Below are 17,124 nucleotides of genomic sequence, written 5' to 3'. Positions count from 1 at the left end.
TCAGTGCGTAACTTGTATTATGAAGTTAATTAAGGTTGACTAGCTTAAGTAAGAAGAATTGATGCTTTTGGCATTCAAATGGGCACTGTTGGTGTGTTTCCTGTCCTCCTCTCACTGCCAACTTTTATTCCCCATTGACTTACATTGGGTTTCGTGTTTCGGGACGACCCCGACATTTCCCTATAATCGGACGATCTTGCTCGACCCGACTTTTGGAAAAGTCGGGTTTCACGAAACGAAACGCGACCCTAAAAAAACAAAAGTCGCTCAACTCTATTCTGCTTCAAGGCAAAAAATAATTGACAATTATTTTTGAAATTCAAAAATTTAGACCGATCTCCAAAAAACACATCAGGAGTAGGGATCTTTGGTTCAGCAGAATGTGAATGAACAAGGTAGGCGGAAACTCCCCTCACTTCCGCAGCGAGCTGGTCCACATGATCAGACAATTGCTTTATCTCCATTGAGAGAAGAAAAAAAATTCCCCCTACGGCCTCAGAGATATAGAGGAAAAAAATATACACACTTTTTTTTTTTTTTACAATTCTTTCCTGCTATTGAGTACCCTAGGAGTATACTAGCTAAGTCCAGAAAAACAGTGAAGTTGGCAGCTATTGGATTGCAGACCCCTGAACCTAACAACAACAACTAGCAGTAGCCGTGGGGGGCTCCTACGGTGCCCTAGACCCCTCGATCTCAGCCGGAGAACTACATAGCCTAAAGACAGAAAGGGAAATCTAAACTGCCCCAGAACAGACCCCAAACCAATAGGCAGCCCCCAACATATAATGACGGTGAAGCAAGATGAAAAAACACTCACACAGATGGAAAGATAGGCTGAGCAAATGATGGGGCCCAAGCTAACTAAATAGGACAGGATAGAAAAGCTGCTGTCTGCAATCCGCCAAAACCCTATCGAAAAAAGAGCCAACAGACTGATAGGGAAAAAAGCCATGAAGACGCTAGTCTTCAAAAAGACTATATCAGTACCCAGGTATTTTCTGAAGACAGAGCAAAAAGGAATTCAGCTCACCCCAGCAGGGAAAGGCAGAAATCCAGCAAATCAAAACCAAACCAAAAATGCAAAAAGCAGAGCAGAAAACTTAGCTTTTGAGGAGCAGGAATCAGACTGGTCTCCAAGAATCCCTCAGGGAAATCAACCGCAAGGCAGAAGGGCGCCGGCTGCCTTATATCCAGTCAGCAATTCCAGTCACCTAGTCATCATCATTCTGCTCAGCTGTTTGGTAATCAGCCTCACTACTTTCCTTCACCAGAAGAGGGAGTTCATCAGACCTCAATGGTGAAGGGGAAAATGAACTCACAACAATACCTCCCCCTTGAGGAGGGGTCACCGAACCCTCATCCACGCCACCAGGGCGATCAGGGTGAGCCCGATGAAAGGCACGCACCAATCTTTTGGCATGAAAATCAGAGGCAGAGACCCAGGAATTATCCTCCTGACCATAACCCTTCCACTTAACCAAATACTGGAGTCTCCGTCTAGCCAGATAGGAATCCAGTATCTTCTCTACCTCATATTCCATGTTACCTTCAACCAATACAGGGTCCGGAGGTGCCACCCCAGGAACAACTGGTTCAACAAACCTCTTCAACAAGGACTTATGAAACACATTATGGATTTTAAATGTGACAGGAAGAGCCAAACGAAAAGAGACCGGATTAATAATCTCCAAAATCTTGTAAGCTTAAACTTAGGAGAAGCCACCTTCATAGCGATATTTTTTGATGATAACCAAACCATATCACCAACCTTAAACTGGGGACCAATGGTCCTATGTCGGTTGGAAAACCGCTGGGCCTTTTCCTGGGAGAGAGATAACTTATCCACCACTTGGTCCCAGATCTGGTGCATTCTCTCCACCACAGTGTCAACACCTGGGCAGGCAGAAGGCTCCACCTGCCCTGAAGAAAATCGAGGATGAATCCCAAAGTTACAAAAAAAAGGTGACATCAAAGTGGCAGAACTAGCTCTATTATTTAAAGCAAATTCGGCCAAGGGCAAAAATGAAACCCAATCATCCTGATCAGCGGAAATAAAACATCTCAAATACGACTCCAAGGTCTGGTTTGTTCTCTCCGTCTGCCCATTGGTCTGAGGGTGAAAAGCAGAGGAGAAGGACAACTGAATTCCCAGCTTGGAACAGAAAGTCCTCCAAAATCTAGACATAAACTGAACTCCTCTGTCAGATACAATGTTCTCAGGAATCACGTGCAAGCGAACCACCTGTTGCAAAAACAGGGGAACCAACTCAGAGGAAGATGGCAACTTAGGGAGTGGTACAAGATGAACCATCTTAGAGAACCTATCACAAATCACCCAAATAACAGTCATTCTCTGAGAGACAGGCATATCAGAGATGAAATCCATTGAAATATGGGTCCATGACCGGCAAAGGCATCAACAACCTACTAGAGCGAGAACAAAGTTTAGACCGGGAGCAGGTCCCACAGGACTGCACAAAATTCCTGACATCACGAGACAAGGCGGGCCACCAAAAAGACCGACTCACCAGATCTCTAGTACCAAAAATACCTGGATGACCAGCCAATGCAGAGCAATGAACTTCAGACATCACTCTCTTCTTCCATTGGTCAGGAACATACAACTTTCCACTGGGACAACGGTCAGGTTTGTCCTCCTGGAACTCTTCCAGAGCACGTCTCAATTCGGGCGAGATGGCAGAAAGAACTACCCCTTCGCCTAAGATGGTAGCAGGCTTGGTCACCACAGGAGAATCAGCAAAGAAGCTCCTAGAGAGGGCGTCTGCCTTGACATTCTTAGTGCCAGGAAGAAAAGAGACCACAAAATCAAAACGTGTAAAAAACAAGGCCCACCTAGCCTGTCTAGGGTTCAAGCGTTTGGCCGACTCCAGGTAAATCAAATTCTTGTGGTCAGTGAGGACCACGACTTGATGTTTAGCTCCCTCCAACCAATGTCTCCACTCCTCAAATGCCCATTTCATGGCTAACAGTTCCCAATTCCCCACATCATAGTTATGTTCAGATGGAGAGAACCTTCATGAAAAGAAAGCACAGGGATTCAGTTTAGATGTTACAGGATCCTTTTGGGACAAAACAGCTCCTGCATCAATCTCAGAAGCATCCACCTCTACCTGGAACGGGAGTGAGACATCAGGTTGCTGCAAATCCGGGGCAGAAGTGAATCTTCGCTTCAGCTCCTGAAAGGAAGAAACAGCCTCCGGAGACCAATTCAACACATCAGCACCCTTCTTAGTCTGATCAGTCAATGGCTTGGCAATACTAGAAAATTTTGCTATAAATTTCCGATAAAAATTAGCAAAACCCAAAAACTTCTGGAGGGCCTTCAAAGAAGTGGGCTGAACCCAATCATAAATGGCCTGTACCTTTGCCGGGTCCATTTCAATAGTTGACGGAGAGAAAAATAAATCCCAAAAATGAAATCCTCTGAACCCCAAAAAGGCATTTCGATCCTTTGACATACAGGGAATTCTCCCTCAAGATCCGGAACACAGTCCGAACATGTTCCACATGAGAATCCCAATCCTTGGAGAAGATCAAAATATCATCCAGATAGATAATCAAAAATTTATCAACAAAGTCTCGGAAAATGTCGTTCATGAAGCACTGGAAGACAGAAGAGGCATTAGTGAGCCCAAAAGGCATCACCAGGTACTAAAAATGTCCCTCCGGAGTATAAAACGCTGTCTTCCATTCATCCCCATGCTTAATGCGGATAAGATTATACGCCCCCCTGAGGTCAAGCTTGGTAAACCAGCAAGCACCTTTAACTCTGGAGAATAGATCCGAAATCAGGGGTAACGGATACTGATATTTAATAGTAATTTTGTTGAGGGCACGATAATCAATACAAGGCCTTAATGAACCATCCTTTTTGGCCACGAAAAAAAAAACGGCACCTAAGGGTGAAGAGGATGGTCTAATATGACCCTTCTCCAACGCCTCCTTAATATAGGATCGCATAGCCTCGTGCTCGGGTACAGATAAATTGAAGAGCCGACCCTTGGGAAATTTACATCCCGGGCTCAGTTCAATTGCACAGTCATAACTCCTATGAGGAGGCAAAGACGCAGACTCATTCTCACTAAATACATCATAAAAGTCCGCTAAATAGTCAGGAACATCATGCGACTGAGGAGAGGTGGAAAAAACCGGAGCCTCACTAAAGGCACACCGGCAACCCCAACTCACCACAGACACAGATTTCCAATCCAAAACTGGATTATGAATTTGCAACCAGGGAAACCCCAGAACAATGGTATCATGCAAATTATGCAACATCAAAAATCTGCAATTTTCTTGATGGTCTGGGGCGACCCGCATTACCACCTGGGTCCAAAACTGAGGTTTATTTTTCACCAAAGGAGTGGCATCAATCCCCCTCAAAGGGATAGGCGTCCGCAGAGGTGTCATCGGAAATCCACAACGTTTAGCAAAATCCAAGTCCATTAGGTTCAGGGCTGCTCCTGAATCCACAAAAGCCTTGGCAGAAAATGTGGACAGGGAGCAAATCAGAGTAATTGCCAGAAGAAACTTAGGTTGAACACCACCCACAGAAAACGTGTGTGCAAAACGTTTCTCTCGTTTAGGACAGACAGAAATAATATGCGAGGCATCTCCACAAAAAAAACACAGCTTATTACGCCTTCTGAACTCCTGACGTTGCTCCCTGGACAAAACTCTATCACATTGCATAGGTTCAGACACTTGTTCAACAGGTGGCAACACCTCTCGTGCAGTCCTGCGTTCACGTAAACGCCGATCAACCTGAATGGCTAATGACATAGAATCGTCAAGACCAAAGGGAACAGGAAATCCCACCATAGTATCTTTTACGGCTTCTGACAAACCCTTCCGAAAGAGAGCTGCCAAGGCATTATCATTCCAGGTAGTAAGGACCACCCACTTTCGGAATTTTTGACAGTACAATTCTGCAGAATCTCGACCCTGGCTCAATGCCAACAGGGTCTTTTCAGCCTGATCAATAGCATTAGGTTCATCATACAACCCCAAGGCTTGAAAAAATGCGTTCACATTAGTCAGAATAGGATCATCTGGTTTCAAAGAAAACGCCCACTCCTGGGGATCGCCACGCAGCAAAGAGATGACAATTTTAACCTGCTGCGTGGAGCTCCCTGACGAGTTAGGCTTCAAGGCAAAAAATAATTGACAATTATTTTTGAAATTCAAAAATTTAGACCGATCTCCAAAAAACACATCAGGAGTAGGGATCTTTGGTTCAGCAGCATGTGAATGAGCAAGGTAGGCGGAAATTCCCCTCACTTCCGCAGCGAGCTGCTCCACATGATCAGACAATTGCTTTATCTCCATTGAGAGAAGAAAAAAAATTCCCCCTACGGCCTCAGAGATATAGAGGAAAAAATATACACACTTTTTTTTTTTTTTTTTACAATTCTTTCCTGCTATTGAGTACCCTAGGATCTGTGGTATGGCGGGTGATTCTGTTATGAATGAGTCACCGTAGGAGGCAAAAACAGAAATACTAGCTAAGTCCAGAAAACCAGAGAAGTTGGCAGCTATTGGATTGCAGACCCCTGAACCTAACAACAACAACAACTAGCAGTAGCCGTGGGGGGCTCCTACGGTGCCCTAGACCCCTTGATCACAGCCAGAGAACTACATAGCCTAAAGACAGAAAGGGAAATCTAAACTGCCCCAGAACAGACCCCAAAGCAATAGGCAGCCCCCAACATATAATGACGGTGAAGCAAGATGAAAAAACACTCACACAGATGGAAAGATAGGCTGAGCAAATGATGGGGCCCAAGCTAACTAAATAGGACAGGATAGAAAAGCTGCTGTCTGCAATCCGCCAAAACCCTATCGAAAAAAGAGCCAACAGACTGATAGGGAAAAAGGCCATGAAGACGCTAGGCTTCAAAAAGACTATATCAGTACCCAGGTATTTTCTGAAGACAGAGCAAAAAGGAATTCAGCTCACCCCAGCAGGGAAAGGCAGAAATCAAGCAAATCAAAACCAAACCAAAAATGCAAAAAGCAGAGCAGAAAACTTAGCTTTTGAGGAGCAGGAATCAGACTGGTCTCCAAGAATCCCTCAGGGAAATCACCCGCAAGGCAGAAGGGCGCCGGCTGCCTTATATCCAGTCAGCAATTCCAGTCACCTAGTCATCATCATTCTGCTCAGCTGTTTGGTAATCAGCCTCACTACTTTCCTTCACCAGAAGAGGGAGTTCATCAGACCTCAATGGTGAAGGGGAAAATGAACTCACAACAATACCTCCCCCTTGAGGAGGGGTCACCGAACCCTCATCCACGCCACCAGGGCGATCAGGGTGAGCCCGATGAAAGGCACGCACCAATCTTTTGGCATGAAAATCAGAGGCAGAGACCCAGGAATTATCCTCCTGACCATAACCCTTCCACTTAACCAAATACTGGAGTCTCCGTCTAGCCAGATGGGAATCCAGTATCTTCTCTACGTCATATTCCACGTTACCATCAACCAATACAGGGTCCGGAGGTGCCACCCCAGGAACAACTGGTTCAACAAACCTCTTCAACAAGGACTTATGAAACACATTATGGATTTTAAATGTGACAGGAAGAGCCAAACGAAAAGAGACTGGTTTAATAATCTCCAAAATCTTGTAAGCTTAAACTTAGGAGAAGCCACCTTCATAGCGATATTTTTTGATGATAACCAAACCATATCACCAACCTTAAACTGGGGACCAATGGTCCTATGTCGGTTGGAAAACCGCTGGGCCTTTTCCTGGGAGAGAGATAACTTATCCACCACTTGGTCCCAGATCTGGTGCATTCTCTCCACCACAGTGTCAACACCTGGGCAGGCAGAAGGCTCCACCTGCCCTGAAGAAAATCGAGGATGAAACCCAAAGTTACAAAAAAAAGGTGACATCAAAGTGGCAGAACTAGCTCTATTATTTAAAGCAAATTCGGCCAAGGGCAAAAATGAAACCCAATCATCCTGATCAGCGGAAATAAAACATCTCAAATACGACTCCAAGGTCTGGTTTGTTCTCTCCGTCTGCCCATTGGTCTGAGGGTGAAAAGCAGAGGAGAAGGACAACTGAATTCCCAGCTTGGAACAGAAAGTCCTCCAAAATCTAGACATAAACTGAACTCCTCTGTCAGATACAATGTTCTCAGGAATCACGTGCAAGCGAACCACCTGTTGCAAAAACAGGGGAACCAACTCAGAGGAAGATGGCAACTTAGGGAGTGGTACAAGATGAACCATCTTAGAGAACCTATCACAAATCACCCAAATAAAAGTCATTCTCTGAGAGACAGGCATATCAGAGATGAAATCCATTGAAATATGGGTCCATGACCGGCAAAGGCATCAACAACCTACTAGAGCGAGAACAAAGTTTAGACCGGGAGCAGGTCCCACAGGACTGCACAAAATTCCTGACATCACGAGACAAGGCGGGCCACCAAAAAGACCGACTCACCAGAACTCTTGTACGAAAAATACCTGGATGACCAGCCAATGCAGAGCAATGAACTTCAGACATCACTCTCTTCTTCCATTGGTCAGGAACATACAACTTTCCACTGGGACAACGGTCAGGTTTGACCTCCTGGAACTCTTCCAGAGCACGTCTCAATTCGGGCGAGATGGCAGAAAGAACTACCCCTTCGCCTAAGATGGTAGCAGGCTTGGTCACCACAGCAGAATCAGCAAAGAAGCTCCTAGAGAGGGCGTCTGCCTTGACATTCTTAGTGCCAGGAAGAAAAGAGACCACAAAATCAAAACGTGTAAAAAACAAGGCCCACCTAGCCTGTCTAGGGTTCAAGCGTTTGGCCGACTCCAGGTATATCAAATTCTTGTGGTCAGTGAGGACCACGACTTGATGTTTAGCTCCCTCCAACCAATGTCTCCACTCCTCAAATGCCCATTTCATGGCTAACAGTTCTCAATTCCCCACATCATAGTTACGTTCAGATGGAGAGAACTTTCAGGAAAAGAAAGCACAGGGATTCAGTTTAGATGTTACAGGATCCTTTTGGGACAAAACAGCTCCTGCACCAATCTCAGAAGCATCCACCTCTACCTGGAACGGGAGTGAGACATCAGGTTGCTGCAAAACCGGGGCAGAAGTGAATCTTCGCTTCAGCTCCTGAAAGGAAGAAACAGCCTCCGGAGACCAATTCAACACATCAGCACCCTTCTTAGTCTGATCAGTCAATGGCTTGGCAATACTAGAAAATTTTGCTATAAATTTCCGATAAAAATTAGCAAAACCCAAAAACTTCTGAAGGGCCTTCAAAGAAGTGGGCTGAACACAATCATAAGTGGCCTGTACCTTGGCCGGGTCCATTTCAATAGTTGACGGAGAGAAAAATAAATCCCAAAAATGAAATCCTCTGTACCCCAAAAAGGCATTTTGATCCTTTGACATACAGGGAATTCTCCCTCAAGATCCGGAACACAGTCCGAACATGTTCCACATGAGAATCCCAATCCTTGGAGAAGATCAAAATATCATCCAGATAGATAATCAAAAATTTATCAACAAAGTCTCGGAAAATGTAGTTCATGAAGCACTGGAAGACAGAAGAGGCATTAGTGAGCCCAAAAGGCATCACCAGGTACTCAAAATGTCCCTCCGGAGTATTAAACGCTGTCTTCCATTCATCCCCATGCTTAATGCGGATAAGATTATACACCCCCTGGGGTCAAGCTTGGTAAACCAGCAAGCACCTTTAACTCTGCAGAATAGATCCGAAATCAGGGGTAACGGATACTGATATTTAATAGTAATTTTGTTGAGGGCACGATAATCAATACAAGGCCTTAATGAACCATCCTTTTTGGCCACGAAAAAAAAAACGGCACCTAAGGGTGAAGAGGATGGTCTAATATGACCCTTCTCCAACGCCTCCTTAATATAGGATCGCATAGCCTCGTGCTCGGGTGCAGATAAATTGAAGAGCCGACCCTTGGGAAATTTACATCCCGGGCTCAGTTCAATTGCACAGTCATAACTCCTATGAGGAGGCAAAGACGCAGACTCATTCTCACTAAATACATCATAAAAGTCCGCTAAATAGTCAGGAACATCATGAGACTGAGGAGAGGTGGAAAAAACCGGAGCCTCACTAAAGGCACACCGGCAACCCCAACTCACCACAGACACAGATTTCCAATCCAAAACTGGATTATGAATTTGCAACCAGGGAAACCCCAGAACAATGGTATCATGCAAATTATGCAACATCAAAAATCTGCAATTTTCTTGATGGTCTGGGGCGACCCGCATTACCACCTGGGTCCAAAACTGAGGTTTATTTTTCACCAAAGGAGTGGCATCAATCCCCCTCAAAGGGATAGGCATCCGCAGAGGTGTCATCGGAAATCCACAACGTTTAGCAAAATCCAAGTCCATTAGGTTCAGGGCTGCTCCTGAATCCACAAAAGCCTTGGCAGAAAATGTGGACAGGGAGCAGATCAGAGTAATTGCCAGAAGAAACTTAGGTTGAACACCACCCACAGAAAACGTGTGTGCAAAACGTTTCTCTCGTTTAGGACAGACAGAAATAATATGCGAGGCATCTCCACAAAAAAAACACAGCTTATTACGCCTTCTGAACTCCTGACGTTGCTCCCTGGACAAAACTCTATCACATTGCATAGGTTCAGACACTTGTTCAACAGGTGGCAACACCTCTCGTGCAGTCCTGCGTTCACGTAAACGCCGATCAACCTGAATGGCTAATGACATAGAATCGTCAAGACCAAAGGGAACAGGAAATCCCACCATAGTATCTTTTACGGCTTCTGACAAACCCTTCCGAAAGAGAGCTGCCAAGGCATTATCATTCCAGGTAGTAAGGACCACCCACTTTCGGAATTTTTGACAGTACAATTCTGCAGAATCTCGAACCTGGCTCAATGCCAACAGGGTCTTTTCAGCCTGATCAATAGCATTAGGTTCATCATAGAACCCCAAGGCTTGAAAAAATGCGTTCACATTAGTCAGAATAGGATCATCTGGTTTCAAAGAAAACGCCCAATCCTGGGGATCGCCACGCAGCAAAGAGATGACAATTTTAACCTGCTGCGCGGAGCTCCCTGACGAGTTAGGCTTCAAGGCAAAAAATAATTTACAATTATTTTTGAAATTCAAAAATTTAGATCGATCTCCAAAAAACACATCAGGAGTAGGGATCTTTGGTTCAGCAGCATGTGAATGAGCAAGGTAGGCGGAAATTCCCCTCACTTCCGCAGCGAGCTGCTCCACATGATCAGACAATTGCTTTATCTCCATTGAGAGAAGAAAAAAAATTCCCCCTACGGCCTCAGATATATAGAGGAAAAAATATACACACTTTTTTTTTTTTTTTACAATTCTTTCCTGCTATTGAGTACCCTAGGATCTGTGGTATGGCGGGTGATTCTGTTATGAATGAGTCACCGTAGGAGGCAAAAACAGAAATACTAGCTAAGTCCAGAAAACCAGAGAAGTTGGCAGCTATTGGATTGCAGACCCCTGAACCTAACAACAACAACTAGCAGTAGCCGTGGGGGGCTCCTACGGTGCCCTAGACCCCTCGATCACAGCCGGAGAACTACATAGCCTAAAGACAGAAAGGGAAATCTAAACTGCCCCAGAACAGACCCCAAAGCAATAGGCAGCCCCCAACATATAATGACGGTGAAGCAAGATGAAAAAACACTCACACAGATGGAAAGATAGGCTGAGCAAATGATGGGGCCCAAGCTAACTAAATAGGACAGGATAGAAAAGCTGCTGTCTGCAATCCGCCAAAACCCTATCGAAAAAAGAGCCAACAGACTGATAGGGAAAAAAGCCCTGAAGACGCTAGGCTTCAAAAAGACTATATCAGTACCCAGGTATTTTCTGAAGACAGAGCAAAAAGGAATTCAGCTCACCCCAGCAGGGAAAGGCAGAAATCCAGCAAATCAAAACCAAACCAAAAATGCAAAAAGCAGAGCAGAAAACTTAGCTTTTGAGGAGCAGGAATCAGACTGGTCTCCAAGAATCCCTCAGGGAAATCACCCGCAAGGCAGAAGGGCGCCGGCTGCCTTATATCCAGTCAGCAATTCCAGTCACCTAGTCATCATCATTCTGCTCAGCTGTTTGGTAATCAGCCTCACTACTTTCCTTCACCAGAAGAGGGAGTTCATCAGACCTCAATTGTGAAGGGGAAAATGAACTCACAACAATACCTCCCCCTTGAGGAGGGGTCACCGAACCCTCATCCACGCCACCAGGGCGATCAGGGTGAGCCCGATGAAAGGCACGCACCAATCTTTTGGCATGAAAATCAGAGGCAGAGACCCAGGAATTATCCTCCTGACCATAACCCTTCCACTTAACCAAATACTGGAGTCTCCATCTAGCCAGATGGGAATCCAGTATCTTCTCTACCTCATATTCCATGTTACCTTCAACCAATACAGGGTCCGGAGGTGCCACCCCAGGAACAACTGGTTCAACAAACCTCTTCAACAAGGACTTATGAAACACATTATGGATTTTAAATGTGACAGGAAGAGCCAAACGAAAAGAGACCGGTTTAATAATCTCCAAAATCTTGTAAGCTTAAACTTAGGAGAAGCCACCTTCATAGCGATATTTTTTGATGATAACCAAACCATATCACCAACCTTAAACTGGGGACCAATGGTCCTATGTCGGTTGGAAAACCGCTGGGCCTTTTCCTGGGAGAGAGATAACTTATCCACCACTTGGTCCCAGATCTGGTGCATTCTCTCCACCACAGTCTCAACACCTGGGCAGGCAGAAGGCTCCACCTGCCCTGCAGAAAATCGAGGATGAAACCCAAAGTTACAAAAAAAAGGTGACATCAAAGTGGCAGAACTAGCTCTATTATTTAAAGCAAATTCGGCCAAGGGCAAAAATGAAACCCAATCATCCTGATCAGCGGAAATAAAACATCTCAAATACGACTCCAAGGTCTGGTTTGTTCTCTCCGTCTGCCCATTGGTCTGAGGGTGAAAAGCAGAGGAGAAGGACAACTGAATTCCCAGCTTGGAACAGAAAGTCCTCCAAAATCTAGACATAAACTGAACTCCTCTGTCAGATACAATGTTCTCAGGAATCACGTGCAAGCGAACCACCTGTTGCAAAAACAGGGGAACCAACTCAGAGGAAGATGGCAACTTAGGGAGTGGTACAAGATGAACCATCTTAGAGAACCTATCACAAATCACCCAAATAACAGTCATTCTCTGAGAGACAGGCATATCAGAGATGAAATCCATTGAAATATGGGTCCATGACCGGCAAAGGCATCAACAACCTACTAGAGTGAGAACAAAGTTTAGACCGGGAGCAGGTCCCACAGGACTGCACAAAATTCCTGACATCACGAGACAAGGCGGGCCACCAAAAAGACCGACTCACCAGATCTCTAGTACCAAAAATACCTGGATGACCAGCCAATGCAGAGCAATGAACTTCAGACATCACTCTCTTCTTCCATTGGTCAGGAACATACAACTTTCCACTGGGACAACGGTCAGGTTTGTCCTCCTGGAACTCTTCCAGAGCACGTCTCAATTCGGGCGAGATGGCAGAAAGAACTACCCCTTCGCCTAAGATGGTAGCAGGCTTGGTCACCACAGGAGAATCAGCAAAGAAGCTCCTAGAGAGGGCGTCTGCCTTGACATTCTTAGTGCCAGGAAGAAAAGAGACCACAAAATCAAAACGTGTAAAAAACAAGGCCCACCTAGCCTGTCTAGGGTTCAAGCATTTGGCCGACTCCAGGTAAATCAAATTCTTGTGGTCAGTGAGGACCACGACTTGATGTTTAGCTCCCTCCAACCAATGTCTCCACTCCTCAAATGCCCATTTCATGGCTAACAGTTCCCAATTCCCCACATCATAGTTACGTTCAGATGGAGAGAACTTTCAGGAAAAGAAAGCACAGGGATTCAGTTTAGATGTTACAGGATCCTTTTGGGACAAAACAGCTCCTGCACCAATCTCAGAAGCATCCACCTCTACCTGGAACGGGAGTGAGACATCAGGTTGCTGCAAAACCGGGGCAGAAGTGAATCTTCGCTTCAGCTCCTGAAAGGAAGAAACAGCCTCCGGAGACCAATTCAACACATCAGCACCCTTCTTAGTCTGATCAGTCAATGGCTTGGCAATACTAAAAAATGTTGCTATAAATTTCCGATAAAAATTAGCAAAACCCAAAAACTTCTGGAGGGCCTTCAAAGAAGTGGGCTGAACCCAATCATAAATGGCCTGTACCTTGGCCGGGTCCATTTCAATAGTTGACGGAGAGAAAAATAAATCCCAAAAATGAAATCCTCTGTACCCCAAAAAGGCATTTCGATCCTTTGACATACAGGGAATTCTCCCTCAAGATCCGGAACACAGTCCGAACATGTTCCACATGAGAATCCCAATCCTTGGAGAAGATCAAAATATCATCCAGATAGATAATCAAAAATTTATCAACAAAGTCTCGGAAAATGTCGTTCATGAAGCACTGGAAGACAGAAGAGGCATTAGTGAGCCCAAAAGGCATCACCAGGTACTAAAAATGTCCCTCCGGAGTATTAAACGCTGTCTTCCATTCATCCCCATGCTTAATGCGGATAAGATTATACGCCCCCCTGAGGTCAAGCTTGGTAAACCAGCAAGCACCTTTAACTCTGGAGAATAGATCCGAAATCAGGGGTAACGGATACTGATATTTAATAGTAATTTTGTTGAGGGCACGATAATCAATACAAGGCCTTAATGAACCATCCTTTTTGGTCACGAAAAAAAAACGGCACCTAAGGGTGAAGAGGATGGTCTAATATGACCCTTCTCCAATGCCTCCTTAATATAGGATCGCATAGCCTCGTGCTCGGGTACAGATAAATTGAAGAGCCGACCCTTGAGAAATTTACATCCCGGGCTCAGTTCAATTGCACAGTCATAACTCCTATGAGGAGGCAAAGACGCAGACTCTTTCTCACTAAATACATCATAAAAGTCCGCTAAATAGTCAGGAACATTATGCGACTGAGGAGAGGTGGAAAAAACCGGAGCATCACTAAAGGCACACCGGCAACCCCAACTCACCACAGACACAGATTTCCAATCCAAAACTGGATTATGAATTTGCAACCAGGGAAACCCCAGAACAATGGTATCATGCAAACTATGCAACATCAAAAATCTGCAATTTTCTTGATGGTCTGGGGCGACCCGCATTACCACCTGGGTCCAAAACTGAGGTTTATTTTTCACCAAAGGAGTGGCATCAATCCCCCTCAAAGGGATAGGCGTCCGCAGAGGTGTCATCGGAAATCCACAACGTTTAGCAAAATCCAAGTCCATTAGGTTCAGGGCTGTTCCCGAATCCACAAAAGCCTTGGCAGAAAATGTGGACAAGGAGCAGATCAGAGTAATTGCCAGAAGAAACTTAGGTTGAACACCACCCACAGAAAACGTGTGTGCAAAACGTTTCTCTCGTTTAGGACAGACAGAAATAATATGTGAGGCATCTCCACAAAAAAATACAGCTTATTACGCCTTCTGAACTCCTGACGTTGCTCCCTGGACAAAACTCTATCACATTGCATAGGTTCAGACACTTGTTCAACAGGTGGCAACACCTCTCGTGCAGTCCTGCGTTCACGTAAACGCCGATCAACCTGAATGGCTAATGACATAGAATCGTCAATACCAGAGGGAACAGGAAATCCCACCATAGTATCTTTTACGGCTTCTGACAAACCCTTCTGAAAGAGAGCTGCCAAGGCATTATCATTCCAGGTAGTAAGGACCACCCACTTTCGGAATTTTTGACAGTACAATTCTGCAGAATCTCGACCCTGGCTCAATGCCAACAGGGTCTTTTCAGCCTGATCAATAGCATTAGGTTCATCATACAACCACAAGGCTTGAAAAAATGCGTTCACATTAGTCAGAATAGGATCATCTGGTTTCAAAGAAAACGCCCAATCCTGGGGATCGCCACGCAGCAAAGAGATGACAATTTTAACCTGCTGCGCGGAGCTCCCGGACGAGTTAGGCTTCAAGGCAAAAAATAATTTACAATTATTTTTGAAATTCAAAAATTTAGACCGATCTCCAAAAAACACATCAGGAGTAGGGATCTTTGGTTCAGCAGCATGTGAATGAGCAAGGTAGGCGGAAATTCCCCTCACTTCCGCAGCGAGCTGCTCCACATGATAAGACAATTGCTTTATCTCCATTGAGAGAAGAAAAAAATTCCCCCTACGGCCTCAGAGATATAGAGGAAAAAATATACACACTTTTTTTTTTTTTTTACAATTCTTTCCTGCTATTGAGTACCCTAGGATCTGTGGTATGGCGGGTGATTCTGTTATGAATGAGTCACCGTAGGAGGCAAAAACAGAAATACTAGCTAAGTCCAGAAAACCAGAGAAGTTGGCAGCTATTGGATTGCAGACCCCTGAACCTAACAACAACAACTAGCAGTAGCCGTGGGGGGCTCCTACGGTGCCCTAGACCCCTCGATCACAGCCGGAGAACTACATAGCCTAAAGACAGAAAGGGAAATCTAAACTTCCCCAGAGCACACCCCAAAGCAATAGGCAGCCCCCAACATATAATGACGGTGAAGCAAGATGAAAAAACACTCACACAGATAGAAAGATAGGCTGAGCAAATGATGGGGCCCAAGCTAACTAAATAGGACAGTATAGAAAAGCTGCTGTCTGCAATCCGCCAAAACCCTATCAAAACAAGAGCCAACAGACTGATAGGGAAAAAAGCCCTGAAGACGCTAGGCTTCAAAAAGACTATATCAGTACCCAGGTATTTTCTGAAGACAGAGCAAAAAGGAATTCAGCTCACCCAGCAGGGAAAGGCAGAAATCCAGCAAAACAAAACCAAAACAAAAATGCAAAAAGCAGAGCAGAAAACTTAGCTTTTGAGGAGCAGGAATCAGACTGGTCTCCAAGAATCCCTCAGAGAAATCACCTGCAAGGCAGAAGGGTGTCAGCTGCCTTATATCCAGTAAGCAATTCCAGTCACCCAGTCATCATCATTCTGCTCAGCTGTTTGGTAATCAGCCTCACTACCTTCCTTCACCAGAAGAGGGAGTTCATCAGACCTCAATGGTGAAGAGGAAAATGAACTCACAACACTTCCCCCATCGTCACCAGCATTCTGCCCCCATCGTGCCCAGCAATCTGCCCCATCGTGTCCAGCAATCTGCCCCATTGTGTCCAGCAATCTGCCCTATCGTGCCCAGCATTCTGCCCCATTGTCCACCAGCATTCTGCCCCATCGTTCACCAGCATGCTTCCCCATCATGTCCAGATTTCTGCCCCATCATCACCAGCATTCTGCCCCCATCATCACCAGCATTCTGCCCCCATCGTCACCAGCATTCTGCCCCCATCATGACCAGCATTCTGCCCCATCGTGCCCAGCATTCTGCCCCATCGTGTCCAGCATTCTGCCCTCATTGTCACCAGCATTCTGCCCCAACGTTACCAGCATTCTGACCCATCATGTCCAGCTTTCTGCCCCATCGTGTCCAGCATTCTGCCATCTGCCCTGGGCCCCCCGGATCGCCGTTCTCAATATATAAAAAGAAAAGAAAAACACAAGATCTTCTTACCTGGCCACAGTCCAGCGGCGAAGCTCCGGGAGTCCCTCCATGCAGAAACGCGCTCGACGTTGACTGACAATGACATCAGATGCCAGCGAGGTGCGCACTGTGGCGGACGTCAGCTGCCAGCCTCCGATTTGCTGGTGGCTGTTAACTATTGACGTGCGGGTGCGGGCCCGCATGTCTATAGCGATCATCTGCCGCAGCGCCGAGGGCCCGGTTTAGCGTGCCGGTAGGGCCCGGTGAGCAGAGGAGACCAGGCCTGATGCGGGCCCCCTCTGTCCATCGGGCCCCATATGCCAGTCAGGGCAGTAATTCCCTGATGGCGGCCCTGGAGCTGAGGTCCGATGCTCTCTGTCCAGAGCCTGAGACACTTCTGCCAACGGTCAAGCTGAGAAGAGCCATGTGACAACTGTGACAGGAGAGGCACGCCTGTGAGAGAGGAGGTACAGTGCAAGTGAGCAGGACCGTTACTTTCAGCTATCACCTACA

The sequence above is a fragment of the Dendrobates tinctorius genome, unplaced genomic scaffold (assembly GCF_039654945.1).
Source record: "Dendrobates tinctorius isolate UK_male_01 unplaced genomic scaffold, ASM3965494v1 ptg000049l, whole genome shotgun sequence".
NCBI lineage: Eukaryota > Metazoa > Chordata > Amphibia > Anura > Dendrobatidae > Dendrobates > Dendrobates tinctorius.
The sequence above is the reverse complement of the archived record's forward strand: the minus strand, read 5'-3'. Positions refer to the sequence as shown.